At 34.0% G+C, this 23,655-nt stretch overlaps 1 protein-coding gene across 2 annotated transcripts in view; it reads right to left on the bottom strand.

Annotated features, from left to right (window-relative positions):
- The window catches only part of LOC137919126 (F-box only protein 32), a 42,000-nt gene that overhangs the window by 17,174 nt on the left and 1,171 nt on the right, over positions 1-23,655 (bottom strand). The gene's annotated exons all lie outside the window — the stretch shown is intronic.

Raw genomic sequence — 23,655 nt, 5'->3', positions numbered from 1 at the left:
CTAGCGTTTACGCTTTTTTTTTTGAAGTGGAAGTAATGTTAACCAGACATTGGCTTCCGACCGAATTGAACTTTGGCTATCCCGAGTGTCTTAGAGCTTGAATGCTGAATGCCTTTGTAACATCCCAAACCATAGTTCTTTTACAGTGGTTATAGCACCAGGTCACTCCAAGAATCGTCCGCTTAAGTAATCTAAGACCCCAGCAACCTCACAGTCTAGTAATTAAAAAAGTAAAGTGGTATTTTAAAGTTTTTATGTAACTCTTTTTTGTCCGTGTTTGATCACTCACTCGCCTTATAGAGACAATGTTATCGAAGATGAAGGACGCTGACTCAATAGGTACCTATTTACTCTGATCCTGAAGGGACCTGTTTTATTATTCTCTGCAAATAATGAAGCTAATGAAGATCGTTTCAATAAGTGGAGTAATTTAGATCAATATAAAAGATAAATATAATTTACAGTTATTACTTTACAATGTCGGAACTAAAAAATTATTCCAAAAGTTAGTTCGGTGTAAGTCATTGTAAAAGAAGTTAATGTATGGTACACCTAAATGTTTCAGAAATAATAAATAACGTAATTATAATATAATAATAAATATTATAATCAATTGTTTGTTTTCTATCTATCTCTGCAAACTTTTTACTGTCAGAATATATTGACCTATCGCATACCAATGGAATTGTAAATTTAATGTAACATATTTCAGAGCTCCTTTTTACAAATCGATTTAAATGTGTGTAAAAGATTAGAAGCTATTTGCTCATTAATAAGCTAAATTCTCTCACCTGTAATGCTTTAATCTGTAAGTTTTTTTTTATCTGTAACCAAGCCGTATAAAAGTCTGCCTGTATAAATACAAAATATGGATAGAATGAAAATAGCATTCCTAAATTATCTACGCAACGGTGGATCTAAATAACATAATGACAATATAATGTCGTCTCATTTCGTACTTTCACCTAATCATTTGATACAATGCTGTATAGAAATAGGTTAGGTAGTTTCAAATGTTACAAATCATTGTCAGGTAAATTACACGTTTATTTTCGGAGGAGAAACGTCTTCGCACGCACATTCTCGTATGAAGAGTTGCTTCTTCTATGTTAATAAATTAGCGAAAGCATAAATAAAATCTAATTCTTTTATAATTTTATGTATGTTATATATCATAATAACATAATAATAATATACTCGGGCAGCGCAAGACATCTTCATGGCGATATTTAAGGGAGGCTTGTGCCTATTCGTCTATTGGCTAATGTGATGATGATACGAAGCCTTACGGCACAGAAACGTGATCTCTTACTCTATGCTACATTGACAAGCTCAGTCTTTCAACGGACTACAGAGAGAGCTATGCTTGGTATTTCTCTACGAGAACGAATGAGTAACTAGGAGATCCATACACGGACGAAAGTGAGAAATTGAAATGTATGCCTTAAAATTCTGCCAATTGTCGCGTATTACGTATATACGGTGGACAAATGACCTTATTCAGGTTGTCGGAAGAAGGTGAATTCAAGTCGCTTTCAATCAGTCCTATTGGAAATCTAAGAGGCGTATGTCCAGAAGTGGGCATACTACGACTAAAATTATGATATTTATAACGCAAACGGCAAGTTACATATAACTCTTTAACTTCTTTTTCGCGACAGTCACTAAATGTTTAAAAAAATGTATTTTAAACATATATCACAAGTGAAATAGCAAGTATATCGTACATATTAGCAAATTTAAATTCATAGCTCGCACTTTAGATATTTTAAATTAAACATTTTTATTATATACATATGTCACATACTTTTGGTTGTGTAATAATTTTTGTTTGAACCAAATATGCTACATTAGTGGTATGAGTTACTTTTCTAATTTCAATCAAAACAACTGTCGTTTAAAGCGATGATTCTTCCCCAAAATACCGCCACGATGACCGATCCTGAGCTTCCCGCATCCACGACTTGGGTAGGTCACGCCGCGTCTACCAGCACGCGGTCACCACTCAAAAACCATTCACGAGTTTACCTTACCGATGTGCTCACTGCAACTTCAAACTAGCAATTCTTAGAGCTACATCGTTGATGTTGGTTCTTCTGCGGATCTTCTCGGAGAACACTCTCCATTGTTCTCTGGGTATTTTTGCCCAGTGTTTCTTCTTAATCGAGTGCCATCGTGGGAGAGTGGACGTGACTCTGAAAGTCATTTGACGGCCCTTGTCACCGTCGTCCCCCATTTTTTTCTCTGAGGCACTTCACCAACCATCGCACAGCAGTCAGAGGCACTTGTTCGTTTCTTCAAGGTGTTTTTCTCCCCTTTATGAGTTGTGACGATGTTATATATATAAGGTAAGCTCGTGTTGTCAGGAATCGTATCTCTAAACTTTAACAACTAGACTATCTGCTCTAAGAGATCCATCATATATTTTATGTTATTTATAAAATCTGTTCATAAACGAAAAGGTGAATGTCTCATGAGTGGTCTATTTATGTTATGAAATAAGATTGCACTAGATAATCTGTATGCCAACCCAAGCGGAAATGTTAATACCGTACGAAATTATATCAACATAAGTGGGTTAGTATCTAAAATAGCGAAATATTATTTCGTCACGACCAATTACATTCGTTTATTGCATTTCACAACGCTCGCATCTTAGTGCAACGCAACATTGGCCAGCGGAGCTGAACCCCCTTGCGCTTCCAGACTGGACTTATTTCGTATAATGCGAGGAAGGGAATACGGGTCTTGTTAAATCGGCCGGTTACTGCAACGGTTTGCAGGTCGTTGACATTTTGATTCGCGTCGTCTTTGAGATTCAACCACAATAGACAGCGCGTTTTTGGTTCACGGAAGCATTACGATTTCAGATTTCGTGTGCGGGTATTATACGCATTTATAATCGTGTTCATATTTTTAACCCTTTCACGACCACGGGGACGCCGGTGTCCCAAGCAAAAATCATGGATTAATTAAATATTTACGTAACCATTTTAAATTATTTTTTTGTTTTAACATTTCGGAAAGTACCTTTTTATTATTTTTTACTGGAAATACATGATAACTAATACCGTTTATTGTCTATCGTCATTGGAACGTTAGAGTTCTTTTGGCGCGAATGATCTGCTGTTTGGAATAAATAATTGATATTGTAAAAGTGCTTTTCAAATTTTTACAGTGTCAAATTATCATTACCTGGTAAGTAAATTGTTATTCTAAATATTCAGTAGTAATGTATTTATGTTGTATTCTGTGATAAATCGTTATAAAGATTATGGGACACGGATGTCCCTGTCGGCGTAAAGGGATACTTTTTATACGGAATTTCTTAACTTTTGGCTTGGTGATATACCAAAATGCTATCATTTTCTTATTCATATTTTTCGCAGAATATGTTTCGTAAGGGATGTGAAGATTTTGAACTTCGAAAAAATAAAATTCTTCAAATTTTTGTGGGTGACAATAGCGATGAGGAAGATGACTTAGTGCTTGATGACGAAGACCAAAGACTTCTAGTACAGGATGATGACCAAAGGGTATTTGATGTCGAGGTTGAAGAAACGACGACTCTTCAACGGCAAGAATCACCTGAACCTTCAACATCTCAAAAAAACAATCCATCTAATCAGTAACCAAACATCTAACAACAGGAATTGTTTCGCCGAGTACCACAAATAACTTGCCCTATTATATTTATATTATTCATAAACAAGTAAAAAAAAGTACACAACGTAACAAATGTACATTATTTACAACAAAACAGACTTACCAATAAGAAAACCAAAATTTAGATGTTTAAATAGAAAGTAACCCTTAGCGACCATAGGGACATATTTGTCCCATAAATTTCCAAAAAACATGTAAAACTTTTTTGAATTTTTTGTATAAATTATGTTTTTAGGATGCCTATTATTTCATTACATCTAGCTAAATTGATTAAATAAGGTACCGTAACCTTATGGTCCTGAAAGGGCTAATAGTGATAATAAATATTTGGGTTTTATATTAAAGTAGAGCTCTATTATAATTTTTTTATTGGTGTATTATGTAATATCGACTTCATGGAGGCAATACTAATTGACAACATTATTTTTTAATTATTAACGCATAGAGTTTGTTAATCTAGTGTGGTGTAGCTTTGATAAAAGCGCTAAGTCCAAAGCTGTTATCCTAGTTTACACTCCAGCTGTAGTACATTCACTGCTGAATATACGCCTCTCACTTAAATGTCCAATAGGGCTTGCGAAAGGCAGCTTGCATCAAACAGCTTCCAAAGGTGGTGTTACGCTACGCTTGCTGGTTCTTGGTCTCCACTACAGAGCCCTTAAGACCTTTTATGGACATGAGTAAGTTTAAGTCGCGTTCAGTTCATGATATCTGCAATTGATTCTCCTTCTTTTCAGCATATGGACAGCCACTGCAAGGCATGGGCCTGCCTCAAAAATCCATGCAACTTTAACTATGTCGTCTGTTTACGTAGTGAGGGGGGGCATCCACACGAACCATTCCGCCCCAACGGCCATCGATTTCGCTCATTGCCTCTTCAAAAGATATTCTCGTATTACATAAGGTACATATAAATGAAACGTGAAAGTTTATTGTCCAGTATAAGTCGCAACTATAAAAACGAAGTTTTTTTTTGGGATTATTTATTTGTCTTTTCTATTCGCCTTGAATAAATATTTCTTTTACACTCTTATTTAATTATTTATTATTACGTTTATACTATTATTATCTACATAATAATTCTAAGTTTAAAAGTATAATAAATGTTATCTCGTTAAATGAAATTTAGTAGCTAAGTCTCCTAACGAACTATCGGAAGATTCATAAGCGATAAACGAAATATATATGCTTTTACTTAAATACACACAAACACTAAACAACTCGTGAGGAATGTTTATTGACTACTATCGTTCCATTAACGCGTCTACGGTACCAAAATAAACCTTTGTGGTTTTTTGATGGTTCACTTAGTTGTAGTATATAGGTTGTTTGGAAAGGTTTAAATTGGATCAAAGTATTTTTTACTGTCAATGTATGCTTTCAAATTACGAACTTTTAGATAATAAAATTTATTATTTTTTATTATCTGTCCATGCGTATTTTTTTACAAAAGCAATTAGTTTGAATATTTCATGGAATTAGGCGCTACCTCGCGGAAGTCCATCCTAAGTAAGAAAAGGACCAATATTTAGCCACTTCCGCACATACAGTGGTAGTCGTGCAATAAAGTGCACCGCCCGCCAGCCCGCTGATAAATGCGTATGCGGCAAACAATGCGAATCACACAACCGCCACTGCATGTGCGGAAGTGGCTTAATATTGGTCCTTTTCTTACTTAATTACTTTGAATTATAATTAATGTAAAATATTTCAAGTGACCAAGATGAACATATCACAGGTGATTGTAAATAGATACGTACAGGTATAAGTGCTTAAAAGGGTTATTGTATAGCTCATTAATTATTTCTAAAACCTTTGATATTTGGATAGATTTTACCTTACATTAATTACCTTCACTGCTTCAAAACTCTTACACCTATAAGCAATCATTCTCTATAACTTATATATTATGTAAGAAAATTTTAATTGTCTACTAAAAAATGAGAATAAAATAATATTATCTACTTAATACATTAGTCACTGTGAAGGAAAATCTGTAAAGAAAAACACAGAAATTTTTTTCCTAATTATCAAGTTAATTTCAGTGAAACAGCAGAACTAATTTTCATTAGGTTAAGATTATGCGATTTAAAATATTTCTTCCATGAAAATGCTTAAATTGACCGGAAACTCGCCGACGTTAATGAGGTCGTGTCCAAAAAATTAATGTTAATACAATTAACCGAAATTTCAGATCGCGTGCTACGTAATTATAATACGTGAAAATATATTTTTTTAAGATTTTAATTTTGATGTAAAACTAAATTTTACTTTCTTTTTATTTTCTTTCATATTCTTATTTTTATTTTTCATAGTTGACAGCCTTCTTTTTCCGTATGGGTTTCCTTCTATATATTTTACCTTGAATGTTTCTACCGGTCTATTTTTTTATCATGGTCATATGCCCGAATTTAGATTATATTCCTCATTTCAAACTGAGTTAGATCTTCTTTTTTGATCATCATCATTATTTCACTTGTAGAACGGCTACAGTCGGACTTAGGTCTCTCCCATGTATTTCCAATAGGACCAGTTGAAAAGGCTTAGCGTCCAGCATCTTAAAATTTGCTATATAAGTGTTTTTGTTGCTGATGAAGTCATCACTTCAAGATTTAGAGCAGCTGTTACTTCTGCTACCTTCCTGTTGAGGAATGGACCCCCCTTCCATCCAGCGTCTTTTGACAATATCAAGTTCGTTTGTCCACCTTGTGGACATCTTACTCTGCGCTTGTCGGTACGTATAGTGACCTCCAGAATTCGAATCATTTACCTCGATTGACGTATCTAAAATAGTCAATAAAATTATTTCCTGTGAACTGAAACGTAACTGGAATGAGTACGAATCGAGAAAATAATAGCTTGTTATAGCTTTTAGCGTAATTAATCACGCGAACTCGCATGATGATTTATCTCTGTGCACACGCAGTCCGTTTGTACCGCGAATGTTGTAGACGGTGAGTCACGTCCACCGCGCCTTCAAGCGAAAGTGATTTAACAGCAGACTGCGTGGTATGTTGTCTGTGGCGATTTATGTTTTGGGCGCGAATTTTTATGACAGAGATATGAAATATAAGTTTTATTAAGAATTCATACTCGAATGTAAAGATTGCTTATGTCATGAGCAGTGATAGCCCAGCGATAGTGGACTGAGACTTTCGATACTGCGTCGCGAGTTCGATTCAATCATATAATTGACTTTTGTCTAAATTATATAAGATTGTGTATTCATTCAATACGATTGCAACTGCGCGCATGCAAGTTTCTATATGATGAGCAGCAGCGTCCGTTGCGTACCATACCCACACTGCGATCGCTAACCCGTCTGCCAAGCGTGGCTATTATGGTTTATCCCACCCCAAAGATATCTGTGATGTAACATATATATATATATATATATATATATATATATATATATATATATATATATATATATATATACGATGTACTGACTAATCTCGATATCTTTGGAACTATAAGGCTTGGAGACTTGAGATTTAGTAGGAATATTTCTTTCGCATATTCCAGGTCATTGCGAATTCCTGACTGTGATCCACTTTTCTTAGGTAGTCATCAATTTCTTTAAAAACTGTTCGTCTTCATTAGGTCCCAGTCACAAATTAGTACACGGCTCATTAGGTTCCTTTCAGTGAGCTCCTGGAGTACCCAAATATTTAACTTTTTTGTATAACCAGATTTTTCAGCTGCATCGTATGTAGTGATATGGCGATCACAATTCACTTTTTCAAAATGGCGTCAATTTTATCTCTTACTGCCGACCAAAGTGTGATGAGTTTTTGACATTAAAATTCCTAGATAGAAAACTCTTAAACCAACTTTGTGTTACTCTTACTAACATTGCTTAGTTCCATAACATACCATTTTCCTTTTTTTAATTAAGTATAAAATTTATTGAAATTACATAGATTAATTTACTTATTTTGATAGAATTATAAACAAATAAATATAAACTCGAAAAAATGTTCCTTATAAAATGTAATGTCATTAAAACCAGCCAGAAACAAATAGTACAGGCAAATGTATTTTATTAAGAGGTCAAACAATACATACTATTTTCGAATAGACTTTTTGCAATATATAAACTTATGTATAAATGTTAAGATTCATTGCACAGCCCTCGACTTTCTCATTCAGGATAAAAGAGCACTTGGGCATCACTCGTGACATCTCACACGTCAGAGAGTCGGCCACTGCACCGACTACTCTATCTACATCTCTCAACATTTCCTTTTTCAAACTTTCATTATATACAGGATTTAATGAAACCTTATATCTTGATAGATTACGCTCCAATAGTAAATGAATTGCATAATCATGTCTTTTAAAATAAAAACCTTACACGCATTTAAAAATTTTGATTTTCTAAAATAAAAAAAAATTCTAGTACATAAATAGTTATAAAAATACAGGTGATAGGTTATAGATGTAAGCGCTTTGAGGGAATGTATATATATAAGGTTGTCAAATATCTCCCTTCCGCTTTTTTGCTCTTTATTCAATGCTTTATAAAAAGTGTTACAGTGATCGGATTTAGTTCAAATATGCGCCGTTTTGTTCGATAATCTGTTTCCATCTAGACAGCAAACTTCTATGAAGTTGCCGTCTAGATGGAAACAGATTATCCACCTCCCTCGTAGAAGCACCCCTCCTTATTTGCGAAGAACTCGGACAGCCACTTTTCACAAACCTCTTTTGAGTTCAACTTTACACCACCAAGGGCGTTCGTCATGGACAGGAACAGGTGGTATTCACTTGGCGCTATGTCCGGGCTATATGGTGGATGTGATAAAACCTCTCATCCGAGCTCCCGTAGCTTCTGACGAGTCATCAACGAAGTGTGTGGTCTGGCGTTGTCCTGGTGGAACACTACACCCTTCCTGTTGGCCATTTCTGGACGCTTCTGGTCGATCGCCTGCTTCAAGCGGTCCAGTTGTTTGCAGTAGATGGTAGAACTAAGCGTCTGGCTATATGGGAGCAGCTCATAGTGGATGATTCCCTTCCAATCCCACCAAACACACAGCAAAACCTTCCTGGCCGTCAATCCCAGCTTGGCCACTGTTTGGGACGATTCACCGGCCTTCGACCACGACCGTTTTCGCTTGATATTGTCGTATGTGATCCATTTTTCGTCGCCAGTCACCATCCGCTTCAAGAATGGGTCGAGTTCGTTCCGTTTCAGCAGCATATCGCAGGCGTTGATTCGGTCCAGAATGTTTTTTTGCGTCAAATCATGCGGCACTCAAACATCAAGCTTTTTTTTGTATCCAGCCTTCTGCAGATGGTTTAAAATGGTTTGGTGACTAACTCCCATCTCCTGGGCGATGTCACGAGATGCCACATGCCGGTCTAACTCGATGTAGTCCATGATTTGATCGATATTTGTCGTCACAGGTCTTCCGCCGGCTGGCTTATCCATGGTGTCGTTTTCGCCGGCTCTGAATCGTCGAAACCATTCCTCCGCGGTTCGAAGTGATAGAGTACCATCCCCCAAAACACCATTAATCTCACGGAACGTTTCTCTAGCGGATTTGCCTTTAACGAAGGAAAACTTTAAAATAGCGCGAATTTCGGCGTTAGTGAACTCCATGTTTACACGTCTATAACTGTTGAACACAATATCCAAACTAATCATGCATAGCGTCGTTTTGTAGGTTATGTCAAGACCTTTCAAATTATGTATAGTATTGCCAGATACGAGCTCTGTAGCGCTTTGTACATAGCCGCGAAATTCAAAAGACAAAAAGGCGGAAGGGAGATATTTGACAACCTATTAGTTCTTTTGCTGCCAATTAATATACGATACTCTATGAAAAAAATTAATAGAAATAATAAACAACGTAATATGTGAAAAGCGTTAATAAAATTAGGATTATTACTTATAAAAATTAATATGCAGACTGTGCTGCCAGATGATATGGCCCGCCGCATTCCAATAAAAAAATAAATTATCATAACATATAAGTGAACATAAACGCGGTGATTAAGATATAGGTTAAGTTTTTTTGCTGTCAAATGGGTTATGTATGGTGAATACACTACCTTTAAATCCTTTACACCAATTATTCTGAACATTCAGAGTTATTACTTAATATATAAAGTGATTGAAAATATGTGCCAAAATCACAGTAATCAGCACCAAATTTTTAGCATCGGATATAAATTTATGCAATGTTGCTGGCTGATTTTTTTGTTCACTGTTATTGCAGTAGAAAAAAAAATAGTAATTTCCCGCCAAATGTCATTTGAAATGTATACGTATCAAATGCCAAGTATTAAATGACTGCAGTGTCTCGCAACAAGAGCATGCGCTGGAAATAGAATGGCGGCACATTGCGCATCGTTCCCGATGCACGAGGCCTTCCGCTTTTCACTGTACGATGTCCAGTTTATACGTATCGGTGAATCGGCATAATTTAAATCAAAATCGAAACGAATTTTGCTTCCATGATTTTAAAAAAGAAACTTATTCTTTAACCATGTCACGTTATTAGTTATTTTGAATTTTTTTTACTTAATTTAAAGAATACAGCTAATATTCTGTAAGTTTTCGGTGTTCTGACGGTTTGATTCTTCGAGTCTTAGAAAGCTTGAAGAATCACGCGACTATACTAGACTCTCTAAAACGAATTTATTTTACTATGTGCTTCTAGGAGAACGATATCAATACGAGCACTATCTTTAAAAAATATCTTTTGTTTGTTCATTGTCTTACGTCACTAACGTGTCGTCGTTGGAAGTATCAGTTTAGCCTTACTTTGATGTGGATATTTTAAACAAGCACCCAGAGCAGATGAACTGTGACTTGTGATCATAGGTCGATCTTCGATACCGGGATACAATCTTGTATAATTCACACTTCACGCATTAATTAGGCTGGATTGCCACTTCCCACAAACAAGCTGCCAGAGGATGCCAGCATTGTCCTTTGCGTACCATTATACCACACTATGATCGCCAACCCGCCTGCCACACGTATCGACTATGGTATATTCCTCCATAGATAGGCAATGATGACGTTTCGAATATTCAGGTAGCCATATTTATTAAAACAATTTAGTTTTTTTTATTTATAATTATTAATAATATGCAATTGAACGTAAAATATGATACATGGTGTGAGACTAATCCTTCAGTTTTGTCATTATTCATGTTTAATAAACCAAATTTATGGTTTTAATATAATAGTCTATGAAACTTTGTTGAACAAATAAAACAAATGTTTCAAAGATAATCTAGAGAATATAATTATAACTCTAGATATTTCTCTATCTCGCTACTGGGCACATGAATAATTTTTTTCCAAAAAGTATTGCAGCCGTAATGGCAACGAGTAGGATGCATTCTCGCGTGGGCGCTTCAGTTTTCTCCTATCATTCTTTTTTATTATTAGGATCTATGATCTACAGACATTAACATCTCTGCCTTTGTTTTTATATTAGATTAAATATATCCTAATTTTATTTGATCACTTTTTGCATGTAAGGTAAGTTAAAAAGTACGTCTCCTAATCTATTAAGATATTGTGAAGGAAAAAAGGTAAGAATAAAAGAAATTGAGAAATATGAAAGTGAGTGAAGAATAAAGATAAAATTTTGAAAAACTTATTTGTAAACAAAGACCCTGATCCCAACAAAATAGGGGTACGAGAAGCCTCCAATAGAGAGGCCACAAAAAAAAATCTATTATATTACCATATAAGAATGAATGAATGATAATCTATTATATTATCATTCATTCATTCTTGTCAGCCGATTGACGCACTTTGCAAAGCATAAGTCTACCTCATAGATAACCACGATGACCAGTCTTACACTGTCCGCATCCAGCTGGAAGTAGCTACTTTCAGCAACCTTGATCATATCATCAATCTATCTAGTCTCCGCTAGATAGATTGACTATATAGTCACCCACAGTACGTCTACCAGCTTGTGTCGTCACTCGAGAAACTTCTTCTCTTTTAACGCAATCAAATTACATCAAATATATTATTTTACTGAGATATAGACTGACATTTTGTCGGCAATGTAAACGCATCACGACTAACAAATAAGTGGTGCCTTTTTTGCATTCTATCCCGCGGGTACAGTATAGCATTGAGTTTATTTCTGTGTGCAATTCTGCCTATGCGGTAGTATGCACTATATTCACTGGCGAGGCCGTTTCAATAACAACCTAGACGAACCTGACAACTGTCTGTCTGTCCTGACAGAGATAAGGTCAGGGATTAGGTTATAAACAGACAAAATTTTCTGTCACCATTCATCGTATCTAATAATATTTAAAATATCAAAAACGAACTTCTTAAATTTTTCTTCATTCATTGCTAAAAATGTCTGATGGTTTAATTAAATCTGTTAAACAAAGCGATAGGGATTTGCTGTCAATTGACACCTTACTAAAAATCAATGTTATTATAATGTAATGAGAAAAAGGCGTTTTCAAAATTCGAATTACTAGGTATTAAAATTAAATAATGTTTACTATCTGCAGATGAATAGAAATATAAATTAATGTAACATATTTCATAGAGATCACTTTATACAGTATGTTTGAAATAAGATATAAAAGCTTAAAAACTTTCTGCTGACAAATGAGCTATACATTCAACTCTTTAAAGTTTTCACTTTAAAGAGTTTTTCACTGAGTATAACATGTTATATTAACAAAGAATCGACTTGAGCGTTATAACAGACGAACAAGAGTGCTTATGGTTTTTTTTTTATGATTGAACCTGTTAATATTTAGTTCTTTATTCTATAGTCAAAGACAATATCACATCATCACCGCTAGGACTTCCATTAAACAAAGGCCTCTTCATAGAGTTGTAATAGGACCAGTAAGAAGCGGCCTCCATCCATCGTCTGGCGCAAAAAAGGAGGAAACTTATGTTATCTTCCTACGTAACTTTTAACTATAATAAAAAACATTTCCAAATCACTTAGTTCGGACACTTTGATAGTTAATGCATATATGTGCAGTATTAAATAACAGACATAAAGATAATTTATATATTCGTGGAACCGTTAAAGGAACATAAGGGTTTGATAGAATGCTCCGCATTCGCTTTTGGACGAGTGCCAGAGAAATTAAATCAGACTTCGATGCAACTCCATGCGTGTTCGAGTGTTTTAATAATATGGAACTAAAAACGGATAAAACGTATGGGATTATGTGTTTTGATGTGTACACAGCTTTGATGAATTTTTATATAGGTCAAAATTTATATATTGTATTTTTTATTTCTGTACTCTTCTATCATTCGTCGTATCCTCTTCTTTTATTCTATAATTTTCTATCATTCCCTTTCATTCGTTCCGTTCATTCATCGCTACACTTCCTTCGCCTAGTTCCTCAAATATCACAGATTCAGGTTATTATAACCTTTTTTCACCTCAATTTATGTCTATTGTATGCTATTTTATATCCTTATGCTTATTTATTATGTAAATAACATTATTTTAAGTTATGAGAGAGAATAAAAAGTGGTATTGGTTATAGATGTGAAATGTTTAAAGGGGTAATTTATAGCTTATAATAAGTCAGTAGAAATTTTTAAAGCTTTCACATCTTTTTGTCAATTATGTAAATATCAATTTATATATTTTTTTTGGAATTCAACAGTCCTGTATGTAAGGTGTAAGTATGCAAGGACAGATAGTAAACAAAAATGAATTTTAATATGTCTAGTTAAAAAGAAAAAGAAAAGAAATCTCTTTTTCTTAGTATATTATCACGTTATTTATTACTTAGAAACCATTGATTTTTGTGCAGGGTGTACCATATATTTACTGAAAGCACATGAGTTTAACATTCACCCTTTTAAAGCACCACAGCTAAAACCAATCATACTGTATATAATACATTACTTATACAGAATGTTGGGTGACACATTTATGTTTTTAAGCTTGAATAAAAATGTACATGAATGAATGGAAACGCGAATTTCATTTATTAAAGAGTATGTCATCCAAATGTCTTCCGTCGAGGTGCACACGCTGTTCAACGAAACCTTGTGTATTGCGCCACTCGCTGCAGTAAACTTTGTTAAATGGAGCTAATTTCTATTCCAATATTTTATTTTATATTCGCAAGAGTTCTAAAATTATCATTGTAAATTTTCTCTTTGAGGTAATCCCACAAAAATGATTTTGATCGGTACCCACGCTTTGGGCATTTAACTTCCCGAAACAAATTTTTCGAAGCTCTCGTGTGATGTCTCAACATCCTGTTGGAACCACGTACGTGATGAGATGGATGAACTAACAGATTCGGCAAAAATAAATCCGTAATCTTGCGTCGATTAATTTCTGTACTGTATACGACATTCGTAATTTGACCTCGAGCATTTACAACCAAGGCACACCAAACAGTTACACTGGAACAATGCAAGTGTTTCAGTCGTAGGTTGCTGGTTATTGGAGACCAGTAACGGCAGTTTCGCTTGTTGACGTGACCCTTTAAGTTAAAATAACCCTCGTAAAATGGGATTTACAGGGAAAATTTTTGCGTGAAACAAGTTCGCTTCCTTTTAATTCTTAAACAATTTGAATTTGAATATGATGGAATCCTTTTTTTGATATTTCATGAATAAACGCTCCTTGAAGTCCCGGTGAGGCTGATCTTTTCGTATTGAAAGTCTAGGATTTTCATGTAAACTGCCGTTAACCAGTTCAATGTTTCAGGGAGTCCTTAAAGATCGACTGGGTTCAGGCCGTTGAATGTTCATAGCAGATGCTTGGATTCTACACCCAGAAACCAATTAAATTTACACTCAGACCATCACTTATCGGTCGAATACTCCTGAAGGGTCGAAGAATAGTGACTCTTAAAAATGGCGAACGCGCGGTTCTCCCTCTATCACTGGTACATCGTAACTAAAAAATCCGCATAATTAATGATTCCAAGGGCACTACGCCGTCTGCCGCACCTTTTATTACTTTTTGAAATAATAGCATTTCAAAACATAAATCTGCCTCCGGAGACCCTGTTATTAGCATCATTATGTTACTTTTGAAAAGATGCTTGTTCATCAGCAGGGTCTATATACTTATATTTCTATAGTAACAACCATAGCCTAGCGAATTGGCAAGATCAAGTGAGCAGACGGTTGGTTTTGGTGTAGAATGATACATTACGTTCGTCACCTTTATGGTTTTAAAACTAAATTCTGTCGCTATTGGTAGAAAGTTTTATTATCTGTCAACAAGAATTTCATCTCCTTAAAATTATCCCATAAAATATATTGTGTTACAGTATTTACAATGTATTCAAAAAACACTAATTCTTTTTTTATATACGATACTTTCATTTTTACAAACACAAATATACGTATACATAATAAAAATATACTTGTTAAACTGGCAGGAATATGTCATAACACATAATTATGTAAAACAATGTCTTATTAGTGACACGATTTATAAAACTCAAGAACGGCTAGATCAATCGATTTATATGTTTTCGAAATTGTCTTTGTCCGGAATAAGATCATAACAGTTTAAAAAAATATTATTAAAAATACTAATCTGCGTTTAAAATTGAAACTAATAATTATGTGTAAATTATTCATTGACTGTTAGGCCGAAAGAAATACTTAATGAAATCAGGTGGAATCAGGCGTTACCTTGCGGAAGTCCATTCTAAGTAAGAAAAGGACCAATATTTAGCCACTTTCGCACGTGCAGTATTAGTCGTGCAACAAAGTGCACCGCCCGTCAGCCCGCTGATAAATGCGTGAGTAGTCTGTGTTTGGCACTAATCGGTGTAACATAACTCCTGAAGATGCCCCGTGAAGAGGTGAAACACGTGTTAAGTGATTTGGTGGTGGCAGTTGTGTGATACGCATTGTTTGCCGCATACGCATTTATCAGCGGGCTGGCGGGCGGTGCACTTTGTTGCACGACTAATACTGCATGTGCGGAAGTGGCTAAATATTGGTCTTTCCTTACTTAGAAAGAAATACGCCCGGTCAACTACTTTTTATATAAAAAAAAGATTAGACTAGGTAAGTAATTTTAATAAAGGTTCTCAAGTGACAAACTCGAGCCGGTAAACACGTCGTGAGTAAGCTCCCCACTAGATGGACCAATGAGGTAGCGAAGGTTGCGTAAAGTCGCTTGATGCGGGCAGTGCAAGACCGGCCATCGCAGCAATCTTTAAGAGAAACCTAAGTGCAGTTGGCGTCGGCTGATAAAATGATGATGAAGCAATTCAAGATGATTATGTTTGTAAAAAATTTAACGTATTGAAAAATTTAATTTCACCTGTCGTTCAAAGTATTTTCGTAGAAATGATGTATGATAACGAATTTCAGGCGCAGATGTCCAGTGAAGCACACAATAGACTTCATTGAAAGCGCGCTTTTGTGAAGAGAATTTAATATCAATCCCTCTTTGACGCTAAATTATGGATGAGAATGGACTTATGCTACGACCTACATACGTCATATGTATTTTCAGTGAAAAATCTGATTTTAAAATTATTAATTGACAATTTAAAACTCGTAGAAGTTAGACATAGACTATTTTCAGAAACTATCTTGGTCTTTTTGTTCTTAGTAGCAAAGTCTTTATTTTACACTGGTGATCATAATCATCATCATTTCAGCTGTAAAATTTCCACTGCTGGACATAGGGTTGCATATAGATTGTAGATCTTAACAAAGTCTTCTGTCCGCCTCGTCGGTGGTCGGTGGTTACAGATCCATGGACTCTACTCCAGAACCTTCAAGCCCCAGTGGCCTTCAGTTCTGCGCTGGTTATGAGACAAAATTTAATATTACTTTGCTTATGGAATAAATAACAATAAAATAGAAACAAAGATAAAAAAAATTCCGAGTAGACTTTAGAGCAAGGAGTGCTTGTGTACTCCGCTTAGTAGAGCGGCCCTTGTGGTTCACACCACAGAGTCATTCAGCCTTATCACGGAGCCAAACACTAGCTATATCGACGTAAAACAAGAGAAGAACAAAACCAGACCGGCTGGAAGATTTGCCGTCGGCGATCTTGTTCTGATAAAAGCGTAGGTTTTTAGATGTCGTCGCTTGAGTTCGCGAAAGGAATAGATTTAGATATGCCTCTAAGTTTAGTCTAAGTATGAGAATACTTATTTCGGACAAAAGGTACCCCACAGTCTATTTAGGGGAGACGTTATTGTTTATGCCCTGAATTCCTAAAGTGGTCCAGGTTTATAATCAAGGATACACGAGTGACTCGATTTAAGTCTACGCTGATGTGAAAAATACATGAAATCGTCCTATGAACTTTTATATTAATTAAATTGAAGCAATTGAGAATACAACGTTTACTTAAAAAAAACTCTGACATCTTGATTCTCTCCAGGCTTGGTTTTATTTAAACTTTATTATACACGACAAATAATAACTAAAAAAAAGAAACAATTTATATACAGGTACAAGAGGCGGTCTTGTCGCTCGAGTTGATCTCTACCAGATGGAGATGGGAGACATGAAGGAGAAGGCAGTTTAGAGTGTACATACATAGAAATACATAAATGTATGTATATTTATGCACGCATGCACTATATACATACATATATACAATAATATTAGGGGAACCGGAAAGTAATGTCGTTTCTATTTGTGTTGTCGTATTGATTTTTACCGCTCCGGCATTGAAAATTTGTATACTAGATGGAAAAAGGTTGTCGATAACGAAGATTATTAATATAATGTTGATAAGAAATAAAAAACTTGTTAAAATGTAGTCGTGTTAATTTAACTTGAGAAAGCGTCATTACTTTCGGGTCCCCCTAATACTTATATATGCACATAATTACGAATATATAACAAATGCTACACAATATCCTATCTTAGAGGTCAAATTTAGACAAGGATATACATTTCATTTTGTTATAAGCTAAAAGCTATAAGCAATAACCGGGATTGATAAAAGTAGGTACTGTCACGCACGAAATTTACAGCTGTTGTGCTACTTATTACGTTTTCTATAATAACGGATCAATAGCAACTGTTAAAAGCGAAATCCGTAAGAAAATGATAGCATTTTCGCCATCCGATATGCGCTTTCTAATAGTGGACTCGAAGACAGTAATCTTATAATTATATAGAAATCTAGGCATAGCTCGTTTAATAACTACTTTGACTTCATCGGTTCGTAATACGAGTCACTGTGATAAAGTTGTACATTTTGTCATATTTTTTTTTTCAACAAGTTTTCAGAGGAAGGACAACAGCGCCCTCAGCGTACCATATAACCCCACTTTGATACCCAACCAGCCTCCCATCGTGGTGATTATGGTATAACCCTCTTAGATATTTTCGGGGAAGGTATATGCCTTGCAGTGGTCTATGGGTTGTAACGACATAGATTTTGGACGGATGTACAGCATTAGACAACACTGATATAAAAAAAAACAATATAAGCTGATTTCTATGAAAAGATTGTAAAGTCGATTTAGTCTAGATTTTAACTGTTTTTATGCTATAACATAAAAAGACATGCATTACTCTAGTATTCTGTGAGATAGAGCAATTGAAAATTGAATTTGCTTATGAAATTTTCTCATCCAAGTTTTCCGAACCCAAACTATAATTGCATATTCAATTTCGTACAGCGTCAGGCTGCGTTATATGGAACAAATTATTCGTAGTCATATTAACTCAGCTTTTGCATAAAGATATTAAAAAAAATTTCATCTTGGCCGAGAAGAGAAAAAAATTGCATTTTGAAAATGGAATAATATTTAAAAAGAAAAAAAAACATTTATAGTCGGCAACATTGTGACGTAAAATGTTCTGAGTTTAGTTTGAAATATAATTCTCGACAACGCTGATTTTTATTAAGAACAATAGTTTATAGAATTAATAAAGAATATGTAAATATAATTGTTAACTTCATGATTTTATCAATAAATAAGAAGCATTGATGATAAAAATAATATATTTATAGAAACACTTTTAAGCACATTTAAAGTTACTAAATTTACGTGACCGTGACCGGGAAATTGTTTTTAGTGTTTCCGTACAAAAAACTAAAATACGCCTAAATATATTATCGATATGTAAGTATATATATAATATTAACTGTAATAGATATGTTTAGCAGCAAAACAAAAAAATACGCCTACAATTAAATAAATACAGGATGATTGTTTAAAGGTCTAAAACCTTTAAAGCGCTATATGCATAGCTTTTATTTTTTACAATCATTTGCTGTCAATTAATGTATGGTACACTCTATCCTGCATAAGCAGTGGTAGCCCAAAGGTAGAAGACTAAGGCTTGCGGAAGTATATTCCGGGTTCAATTTCCCGAATACAATCTTATATAATTCACACTTTGTGCATTAATTATATAGGATTGCCACTACTCATAAACAAATTTCCAGAGAGCTGCAGCGTTTTCTGCGTAACATAATACCACACTGCGATCTCCAACTTATTCGCGTGGCGATTATAGTACATCTGCCCATAGATATGTTTGGGGGAGTCCTATGCCTGGTGGGCGTCAATGGGCTGAAAGGTCGAAGATGACGTCACTCTATCCAAAAACCATTGTTTGAAAAATTTTTTCAAAATTCGAACATCAACATATTAAAATTAATTATTTCTTACTATCTATCTCTCCAGATCATGTACTGAAAGATTTCTTCCACCGGACACACTATGCTATTCAACCTAGAAATATCACGTAACGCGTCATTGATTTCGAAAGAATCATTATGGTTATAAATTATCGCATGATCGCACTTCCCGGGCGATTTCGTCCGTGACCTATTTTTATGTAGGGTATGTGAGCTAGATCCTCGTGGCTTACTTCCGTTCGTTTCTATTTAAGTACATTACTATCTGTAAATAATATACATTTACGGATTGTAAAGACGTCACTAACATTCTGTTATATATGTTCATCACAATTTCAGCCACAGGACATCCACTGTGAATAGGCCTTTCCATAGTTTTTCTATAACGGCCTGCATGTAGTCTTCACTTCACTTAGTGCAGTGTACCTAATAATTTTAATATTCACGATAGAACATTTACATTGATCACTTGTATAAGTAAAACCGAAGGTTTCTTTTCTTGTGGTTACTTTCACAATATCTTTAATAATGAAATAGAAAATCGTTACGCAGTTAAGCGAAGGTTCGAGAACTGTTGTTTGACAAGCTGTGGAAATCATCATTATAGCTGGATTTTATTATGTGTTATTTTGCATAAGTAGTATATGAATTATATATATATATATATATATATACATATATCACATCACATCAATATATATCACATCATCACGATAGGTGGATTTCTCTCTTCCTTTTTAATTTGGTTTTACATTTTTTATTTTTCGTGTTTTATTATATTAATATATCACTGCACTTAAGACAACATCTATGCGGCATAAAGTTCAAAGTTATATAAAAATGTAAAAAGTTTTTAAATAGATAAATAAAAAAGTGTTTCTAAGTTACATAACTTAAAATCATTCATATTATAATAACATTTTCTAACAAGTTTTTTTAAATAATCATTATAATTACGAGATAATACAGAGACATTAGTGTATTATAATACCATATATCTACAAATTTACAAATTATATGAAGTCTAATAGTATAGAAAACTTATATTTATCTATAGATACAAATAAATAACTTTGTTGATAAAACTTAGAGAAAAATATAACAAACTTATCTCTACTTTTAGTGGTTTTTCAAAAAAGCCTTTTGATTATCGACTTGGTTATGGCGCTCACTATTTTATTGTAGATAGGAGTTTTGAATGCTCCTTGACTACCAACATGTGAAAAGAACTGTCTATGCAGTGAGAAGGTTCTAGAATGCGAGTGTAGATTGTACGAAGTGTACCTTTGTGCGCTCACAGGGGAGGTCGGGGTTGAATAATCAGGAAAATGAAACAAGTAGTGCCTCTAGGTGGATTCAGGTTGTCGCCTGAAATATTATGGTTGAAAATATCTCGCGTCTACCTCAGTTCATTTGTTTTTAATAAAAGGTGATTGGATATAGGTGTAAATACTTTTAAGTGGTAATTGTGTAGCTGATTTTTTAACACAAAGTTTTTATATTTATCTCCAATCATCAAATGAAGTGATATAAAGTGATCATTCTGAAATATATTCCATAGTTATGGAACATTGAAATGCAACAAGAAAATTATTCCCGTAGTTTAACATAATTAATGTTAATATTTAGCAAAAAAATTAAAAACGATTTTTAAGTATCATATTATTTATTATTTCTAAAATCTATGGTTTTAAATAGAGTAATATGATATATCAATTGACAGCAAATGTATTATAAGGAGTATTTCTTTTTAAAGTTTTACTTACAACTAACTTGAGATTTATTAGTTTGACTAAGTGCTGGTTGTAGGAGTCGTAGACGGTAAAAGGCCACGTGGACGGTCGCCTATCAGTTGGTCTGATAGAGTCAATAATTGAACTCTATCGATACTGTCCTGAGGAAAGCGGAGGAAATGATGGCATAAAAAGAGTAAGACATCGACCTTCAGCATAGAAACAATTTAGAATGAATATGTTTAAATAGAGAATTGTATTATCTGTTATACAGTTTGAGACTTGAATTACGATGTTTTTGACATTGAAATATTTCATAAAGAAAAATAATTTGCTTATTTAAGCACAGAGTGTTGCGTAAATATGCATTATTGATAGAAACCTTATTAAGTTACTTCTATACGAAATAATATTACGTGTAAATACTTTTAAATAACTTTCTCATGTACCATCCATAATTGGTACTGAAGATTGATGAGGACTACAACAGAAGTCTGCGATATAGAGGATGATTTGTTATTGAATTGAAAGCTTAAATATATTGAATGTATAGATCATTCGTTGTCACGTAGTGTAGATACTGTCCAAAAGTCAATAGTTACAGGAATAATGAATAACGTAACGATAATATAGTAAGAAAAAGCGATTTTAAAATTCGAATTACTATATATTAAAATTAACCATCTGTAGGGACAGACTTTTTACTGTCAGATGTTATTGGCCTATCGCAAAAAAAATTAAATTAATGTGAAAATTTAAATGTAATCACTATACAGAATGATTACATCTATATAAAAAATCACTTCATTGCGCGTTTGTTTTCATATTAGATAAATTTAAACAAGGCGTCTATTTAGTTAGTAATTTAAAAAAGGAAATTCATTTTTTTAATTTAAGTCATCGCTCTCTCAATCATAGTTAAATAATTTAAAAGAAAAATATATATTTGAAATTGGAACTAAAACGTTGAACGTTTTGACAGCAGGATAAGCCAGTCAACGTTTAAAATAACACGAAATTCCTTTTTTGTTGTGACGGATTTGTAAAAGTATTCGAGTCGGTCATTTCCCTGTTTGAATGTAGGCGGATACTTAAGGTTAAAAATATACTTAACATGTCTTTGGCAATTAATTAAACGTGTTTAGTGTAGGAAATGTCTTTAACTTATTTATTTTTTTTTTTTTTGGATTACTAAGCGACGAGATGGGCAGGTCGTTCACCTAATGGTAACGCTACTTTGCATATTATACTAATAAAGATCTTAAATAAATTATACAGGCTGATTGGAAATAAGCATCTTTAAAGGTGGTGAATCTATCACCATTTGTCACTAATCGCCTTTTGCACCGATTTCCAATAACCCTGTATAATCACCTCGAAATTCTATTGAAGCAAGACACGCTAATAACTTCTGGCACTACAAAAAACGCAGATTGATGTTAAACAATAATTAATTTTAATACGTACAAATCCAGATTTTGAAAACGATTTTTTGTTATTATATCATAACATTATTTATCATTTACATTAATGACTTCAAATGAGTACATTCACCTCTTTAAAGCTGTTACACCTATTCCAAATTATAATGCATACAAGATTTTTAAAACACATGTAGACAGTACATCTCTATTGCACACAAGATGGAACAACCAAATATGGGTGACATTTCACTTAATATAAAAAATGTTAAACGTCAAATATTAATGACGTAAATAGTTATAATGCATTAATTTTGACAGATCGAATAAAAACTTATTCATGAATCGTAATTATTGCTGTAAATTATTGGCCTTTATACATGTTACGCAAAAAAACTTTTTTGAAGTTGATTACATATGAACTCTCTGAAAACTTCATCTGTCATACGTTCTATTTCTGGGTGTTCTTTACGAATATAAAGGTTGAAACACGCATAATCATACATACACGCAATCACGCACTGACATGCGTATATAGTAGAATTTAAGCTTTTGTATTATTATGCCTTTTTCATCGCTTTCGTTCCTTTTTTTAATTTTTTTTTAAGAAAAAACTGTAGTAACATATTCTTAGTAAACATGGCAACCCTCGACTTGACAACTAATGTTTTTTAAAAAAAATATTATACTTTTTTTAAGAAAGTTAAAAATAAGATAAGTAATTTACGTAATGCCATAACAACAACACAACAACATTGATTTTGTAGTTTAATGAGTTTTTAATTAAAAATGCATATTTATATATACGCCATTCGTCTTCCTATTTTGCAATGGCGGCCAAGCGCTGGCAACGTTCGACCTGACCCAGATTTCGACGAAACAAATTCATGTTTACTCTGCTTTAGCTCTGTTAAGTAAATATTGCCTCTGTACATTTTGAACAGTGCTTTTTGGTGTTATTACTTTTTATAACTATGTGTATGTTTTATTAGCAAGAAAAAATCAATATAAGACGACCACTGACAAGGTCACTAGGCTTGGCTAATCTTCAGGATTTCTCAAGGACTTTTAATGTCCTAGATTAGTCATAGACCTGTATCCAGCATTATTCACTTTACCAAGGTCGTCTGTCTGCCTTGAAAGTTGAAATCCTTTGCTATGCTTGCCAGGTCATTGTCTCCGCTCCAATCAGTTGAACTTCAACATGCCAATTAGCTGGACTATGTCGGTTACTTTCGTTCGTCTACGGATCTC

This window comes from Battus philenor, unplaced genomic scaffold (assembly GCF_028537555.1).
Source record: "Battus philenor isolate CCGP_79_NKW_IND1 unplaced genomic scaffold, ilBatPhil1.0.hap1 SCAF_16, whole genome shotgun sequence".
NCBI lineage: Eukaryota > Metazoa > Arthropoda > Insecta > Lepidoptera > Papilionidae > Battus > Battus philenor.
This window is presented reverse-complemented; position numbering and strand designations above follow the sequence as displayed.